This window comes from Durio zibethinus, chromosome 1 (genome assembly GCF_047325235.1).
Source record: "Durio zibethinus cultivar Kanyao isolate XHJ-2024 chromosome 1, ASM4732523v1, whole genome shotgun sequence".
NCBI classification, from domain to species: domain Eukaryota; kingdom Viridiplantae; phylum Streptophyta; class Magnoliopsida; order Malvales; family Malvaceae; genus Durio; species Durio zibethinus.
In genome coordinates, this window is record NC_143162.1 from 4097403 (window position 1) to 4104681 (window position 7279).

The window sequence follows — 7279 nt, forward strand, 5'->3', positions numbered from 1 at the left end:
TCAAAGTTTTGTATTGCTTAATGATTCTGCTTGTTTCAATTACTTCTTAAGTCTTTGATTGCTAATATTTTTTACTAAAAATTGAGCTCTTTATATAGGGATTAAATCCCTTTTTAATTTGAAAATTTTAATGCTAACTAAATTTATCAAGATCTTGTAAAAAAATTATTTTTCTTCTTTTTAAGAACTTGATTCCAAAGAATTATCAAAATTAAACTTAATCTTATAATTTCAAATCTAAATAAAATCACAATATTTAAAAAAATTAAAATTTATGTTATTTTTTTACCAAATAACAAGACATAAATAAAAATAAAAACACTTTTGGGTCTTTTTATTTAGACTTAAAATCTATGGCATAATTAAAAGTCCAATATCAAATTAGAACTCCAAGCTCAATAATATCAAAAAGACCCTAAACAAAATTAAATGTTTACATCTATGATAGTAAAAATATCTCTTAAAAAATTTTAAAATGTTGTATGGTTAAGATTATAATTATAATTTTACCTTGTGTAATTATATTTATTTCACCATGTAAATTTAACATAATAAAAATGGGTGAAAATTTTTTGAGGATAAGATTCAAAGGAAATCTAAATAATGATTTCTAAGAAATTTATAGGTGAGAAATTTTTTTCAAATTCCATCAAAGTATTGGAGTATTTGAAATAATTTTCAATATTTACCCTTTCTTTGTTAAAAATAAAATTGAATTTTATAAAAGATAAAAATAAAATATTGTTTAAATTAAATTATGGGCATTATATCTTATTATTTGCATTATATATATATATTGATTTTGAAATAAATATGAACTATCGAAGATGAAATTCTTGAGAAATTCAAATAGTTATTCTTAATAAATCTTTAAGTGAGAAAGTCTTTCTTAATATTGTCAAAATATTAAAATAATTTTTAATACATAAAGTTCTTATTTATTTTTCAAACAAAACATTAAAAAAAAAACAAAAAGATGTTTTTCTATAGCAATAAGATAAATTAAAAAAATTATTTTTAAATATCAGAAGTATGACCACTTTTATTAATGTTAAGAGATAACATATAATTAATTGATATTTTAAAATGTACGTTTTGAGGTGCTAATCTTTCCCCACAATAAACATACTGTTGAATATGATTTTATTTTTTATAAACTCAAAAGTTATCTCTTTAATCAATTTTAAAATTTTATTAAAATAATACATTTTTTAGGTGACCAACTATATTTAACAGAAAAAAAAAAAAGTGATGACTTTCCTATTTGATTTTAAAATTTCATCTACCAGTCACAAAATCATTATGACACTATTTTGTTTTCAAGTCATCAAATGCTTAATGAAACTATGTGCCAAATAATTCTTGACTGAACATTCTTATCAAAAATAAAATAAAATATAATACAATAAAATAAATTAGTTTAGGAACAATAATTAATTATTAGTATTAAAAATTTATGAGATATCATATATAGATGGAGTATCTAAAAATTTAATGATGATTTTTTGATTTGATTTTAAAATTTCATCTACTAGTCTCAAAATCATTATGACACTATATTTTTTTTTTCAAATCTTCAAATGCTTGATGAAACAATATGCTAAATAATTCTTGATTGAACATTTTTATCAACAATAAAATAAAATAAATTAATTCTGGAACAAGAATTAATTATTAGGATTAAAAATTATGAGATATTCTTATACAGATAGAGTATCTAAAAATTTAGTGATGACTTTCCGATTTGATTTTAAAATTTTATCTATGAGTCTCAAAATTATTATGACACTATTTTTTTTTTCCAAGTCATCAAATGCTTGATGAAACAATGTACCAAATAATTCTTGACTGAACATTCTTATCAAAAATAAATTAGTTCGGGAACAATAATTAATTATATATTAGTATTGAAAATTTATGAGATATTCGTATATAGATGGAGTATCTAGTAATCCAAAAGTTTGACATTGTGGTTGGTTGAAAGGAGAGAGGAAGGAAGGAAAGAATCTGGAAGTGTTTTTTTTCTATCATTTCCTTCATTTGGTAAGGAGGAAATAAGATAAGGGAAGGAAAATGAACGGGTTTGGCACATTAACTTTTCATTTAAGTTTAATTCAAATTTAAGTTTTACGATTTATTCAATTTAAATTAACAAATTCATTTACAATTTTAATGTTAATCTTTTTTTCTTCTTTTTTTTAATACTTTCTTTGGTTTTATTTTTCATTCTTCATACCTGATTTCTTTATTTTTTTTTATTTTTTCCTCACCTTTTTCCTTTCATTCCTACCAGATATAATGTAAGTGAAATTCTTCCTGTCAACGCCACAAATGCAGTATTAACAATGCATTATTAACAGTGTAATTTTTTTGTTATTTAAAATGATCAAAGATTAAACTCCATTCATTAAAATTAATAATCAAATCGTTGACAAAATATTAATTAAAATTAACGAGTGGAGGAGTTCAATAGCTAATCGAAGACCATGTCAGTTTTAAAGACGAGTACTCTCTTACTTTTCAAACTTAATATAGATATATATTTGAATTTTGATCGGTCAACTCATTGTCGGCTAGCTAGCTAGCTCTATAAATATGGAGGCTAACATCCCATACCCTTCAGTTTTTTCATACACATCGGCAGGTTCCTACAAGCGATAACAGAAGAAAGGCGTATAGTTTTCAGTTTTTTCTTGAAAATATTTACAGATATTTTTGCAAAAAAAATTAGTGATATCTAACATATCGATCTCCATGAGAAATCATCTTTGTTCAGGATCAGGGAAAATGAACTTCGAGTCAGCCACAAAACGTTGCAGCAATCTGATAAGAAGCCTAGTTGTTTTGAATAGAACAAGTATGGCCACAAGCAGCGGCTTGAATACATCAAAGTCAGGATTTCATGGAGAAGTGGATGGGTCAACGCCAAAACTCGAGCGGTTTAGGATAAGAACAATTGAAGCAGGCCAGGTTGTGAAGGATGAGGAACAGAAGTAATCAAAACATAACAGCTGTCGCATTGCATTTTTATTTTTTATTTTTTTATAATCTATTCCAATTCTTTGATCATCTTTTGTTTTTTTACAAAAGAGACCAAGCTTAAAGAGAATTGGAAAAAAAAAATTGTAAATATGATAATTGAATTTTAGCTTTACGAGAATTCATCTTGTAAGGAGGTGAATGAATCATTTGAATTAAATTAAAGTTCAATTTTTGTATTTGAAAAAAAAAAAGTATTTTGTTTTTAGATATTATGGATTTTACATTTCTACAATGTCAATAGGTTCCAGCTATCATAACATGGTAGCAATATACAACACCAAGACTCGGGTCTAGCAGTTCGAATTATGTTAATTAATTTGGTTTAATGTTGTTAATTAGAGAGATGGAGGTTAAATTATAGATTTTAGTTGATTTGTGAAATCAATTGGATTAACGTTTTTATAAATGCAAAGGCTAACTGCTAAGTTGGAGGGTTTGCATACAACATTGGATTTCAGTTTGTTTACTAATTTTTCGAGTTAATTATTAACATTTAAAATCATGATATGTGTGTTTGAAAACATATTGGATCTTGTCTTAGGTAAATTAAAATTATTTTGAGGTAATTTCCAATAACCAATAAATTTTAAAGTTGATTATGCCTAAAGACCACAATTTTAGGATTAATTTTTTCTAAAATTCCTCTATGTATAGGTAGAGATCAACTTTCAAAATTAGCTAATGAAATCTTAACTTAGTGGCAAAGAGGAGACAGAACCTTAAGATTTTAAATTTAAATTTTATTATGTGAGTTTAGTTATTTAGTTAAAGTAATAGTTTATTAAATAATTATTTAATAATATAATAATTAATTATACGAATGTAATACTTGACTATGAGTATAACTTAAAAAGAAAATCAACATTCAAATTTTCTTCAATTAGGAGAACTTTCCCACGGATTAAAATTGTTGGCTGAACCTACTTTATTGCATTTTGGGCAAAGTATGCATGGCAACTTCTATGAACAGTGGCATGTACAGGAACAAAATTGAAGACTATTAGCTTTATATAAATATATATATATATATATATATCTGCGGAATCTAATTTTGGGTATGGCAATAACCAGAAAAAATCCTGATATTTATCACCTGACATACAAGAAATGAATCTGATTAATGATTTTTTTTATTTACAGTTTACTCTTTCTTTTTTATATAAAAATTAAATGTCAAAACGTAAAGAATAAAAATATCAATAATCAAATGAAGTTTGAATAGTATTTCATTCACGCCCAAAAGAATACGTGAAAACATTTGGCCACGTAATTCCAAGAAATTATAGATGCGTTTAAATAGGGAATTTTGAAATTTTGAAAAATTTTATAATGCTAACGTTTTGGAATACATCAATTTAAAATAATAGAATTTGTAAGTATTGACTTATTTGGATAATTATTTTTACAAGAAATTTTAAATATAAGAATTTAATAAGATAAAAAATAATTATAATAGATAAATAACAAATATTAGAGATAGAAAAATATTAAAAATATATAATACAAGTATCATTAAATTTGTAATAATGTTTAGATATTATTAATAATATAAAAAATAAAAAAACTATAATGAGTTTTGCAGTTAAAATTGAAAAAAAAAAAAATTACGTAAAAAATATAGTAAATGTTAATCTTTTATCATAAAATCAAATAATTTCATAAATTTTACCTCCTTGGATGAAATTTGAAAAAAAAAATTTTGGGTCTCCTAAAATTTTTTATTCAAATTCAAGAATTTCTACAGTTCTAATTTTTATTTTATCAAATAAGATAATTTCATTTTAAAATTTTTAAAAAAATTTCACAAATGAAATCTCTCTTTAAAATCTCTCATCCAATCGAAACGCAACCCATGAGTTTTCCTCAAAGGCGTTTGAACGGTTTGGCATGTCCCCGACGTTCTGGCTTCTTTAGCCTTTAACTGCTATTAGCACACTGCATTGAGATACCGCACTCTCATTTCCATTTGCATTTAGGTAGGTGTTGCCGCTTGTTGAATCGTATTTGTTGCCTTTCTTTTACTCATTTGCTTGCTTATTGTATGCATTAAACAACCAGGACCACATGATTATATGAATTATCAACTTTCCATAACGAGTAACCCAAGTCCTAGCTACTAAATGAACTGCAATAAATATAGAACGCTGAGAGTCTGCTCGGTCCAAATCCATTGCTAGATGCAGTTGGCTCTATAAATACAGAGGCTAAACCCTTAATCATGCATTTCCCTGCCCAACAAGCACAGATCGAAAATAGAGCTAGCGCCCATTAATTCACTTAACAAAATCTGCTAGCAAAACGCTGAAAATCCCCATGAGAAACTGGATATATTCAGGGTTTACAAATTTCGATAACGCCGCCACAAAAAGACGTAGCAATCTAAGAAGCAATGTGATTCCGAATAGCGAATAGAGTGCACGCATCGGGGCCGAGGGTTTGAACGCTGGTTCAACCTCAGCCTCAGTTTATCACGGAGAGAAAAATCAGGATCAATAGAGTTGGCATCGGGGCAGGACGGGTTTTGCTCATCTCGAATTCGATTCAATTTTATGTGTTATTAAATTCGATCCAATTTTATTGGATTTTTTTTTTTTGTTTTTTCATATTCAAACTCGATTCGACACGATATTATATAAATCATACTTGACTCAACTCGGTCCGAAATTAATAAAATATTATTTTTTAAAATATAAAATATTTTTTAAAATATAAATATTTAAAAATATCATTATATAAATATATATATAAATAAAAAATTAAATAATTAATTTTAAAAAATAATTTTTTATAAAATATCGGATCGAGTCGGGTTTTCCTAAAACCCGAACCCGATCCAACACCGATTATTTCATAATCTTACCCGACCTGAAACTTGAATTTCAAAAAAAAAAAATGACTTCATAAGATCGGATCAGATCAAAATCTGTCGAAGATGTGTTAAATTGTCGATCCTAAAGATCAACGCCTAAGCTTGATGGGTTCAAGATCCGAACAGTTTCAGGACAAGTCAGCAAGCGTGATGAATACAAGTAATAAACTAATCAAATTATGAAATGAGAATTTTGTAACATTATAACTTCATAAATTTCTTATGTTAATTCGATTCTTTGGTGAATTCCACATATTTTGAAGATCTTTTCTTATCTTTAAGTTTATTTGTTTCAATGATTTTGCGAAAAATTTTCAAATATATATATATATATGAAGAAAAATTAAGTTATACCGATATAAAATTAATTAATTTTACATTTTTTTATAAATATCTTGTACAATTAATAATTTTAAAAATTGATCATTGGATTTAGCACCATAATCATGTTTATGTATAAAAAATTATATATATGAATAGAACATGAAATATATGTATAAAAAATATGATTAGTTTTACTTCGGTGAAGGTGAATCCTCAGCTCTATATAAACTGGAATGATCATGCAAAATGATAGAACACAATTTTACACCCATCGATTTCAGGTTTTTTCCAATTCTTTTTTTCCCTTAATCGCCTAGGAGGTGCTTTAGTCTCAGTCGTAAGTCGAGTGGACCAAGATTAATAAGGCCCCTTGTTTGGGCCGGCCATGCACATAACATGCTTATTTTGGGCTTCTATTTTGTCCATTCTAACTTTCTTTTTAAAAGAAAAATGAAATTTAAGTGTAACGAAGAGGTCAGAGTTTTCACTTGTTCGTATCATATGGGTCAGTTGAAGGGTGTAAATGATATATTAGTATTCGTAAGTTATTCGGGTTCGATTCGAAAAAAATTCGAATTCGATTAGATTATTGTCGAGTCGAGCTCGAGCTCGAGTAATTCGACTTATCGATCGAGCCGAATTCAAATATTTTTATATCCGACTTGAGTAACTCGCGAGCCTAATCGAGTTTTTATATTTAAATATATTTTTATTATTTTAATTAATAAAATATTTCGAGTCCGAGTTCGAGCATGAATAATCGAACTCTTGTCGAGTATACGAATCGAGTTTATTTTTATATATTAATCGAGCTTAATCGAACGAGCTCGAATAGCTCGAATTCGATCACGAATCGAGCTCGAGCTTGAAAAATAAAACTCGATCGAGTTCGAACCGAGTATCGAGCCCCGAATTGTGAGTCGAGCTCGAGCTCGAGCTTCTCACTACTCAACTCGACTCAGCTCGATTACACCCCTAGGTGAGCTTAGTATATTTTGGTTTATAGTTTTAGATTTAACGGCAATATTTAATTTTTTATCTATA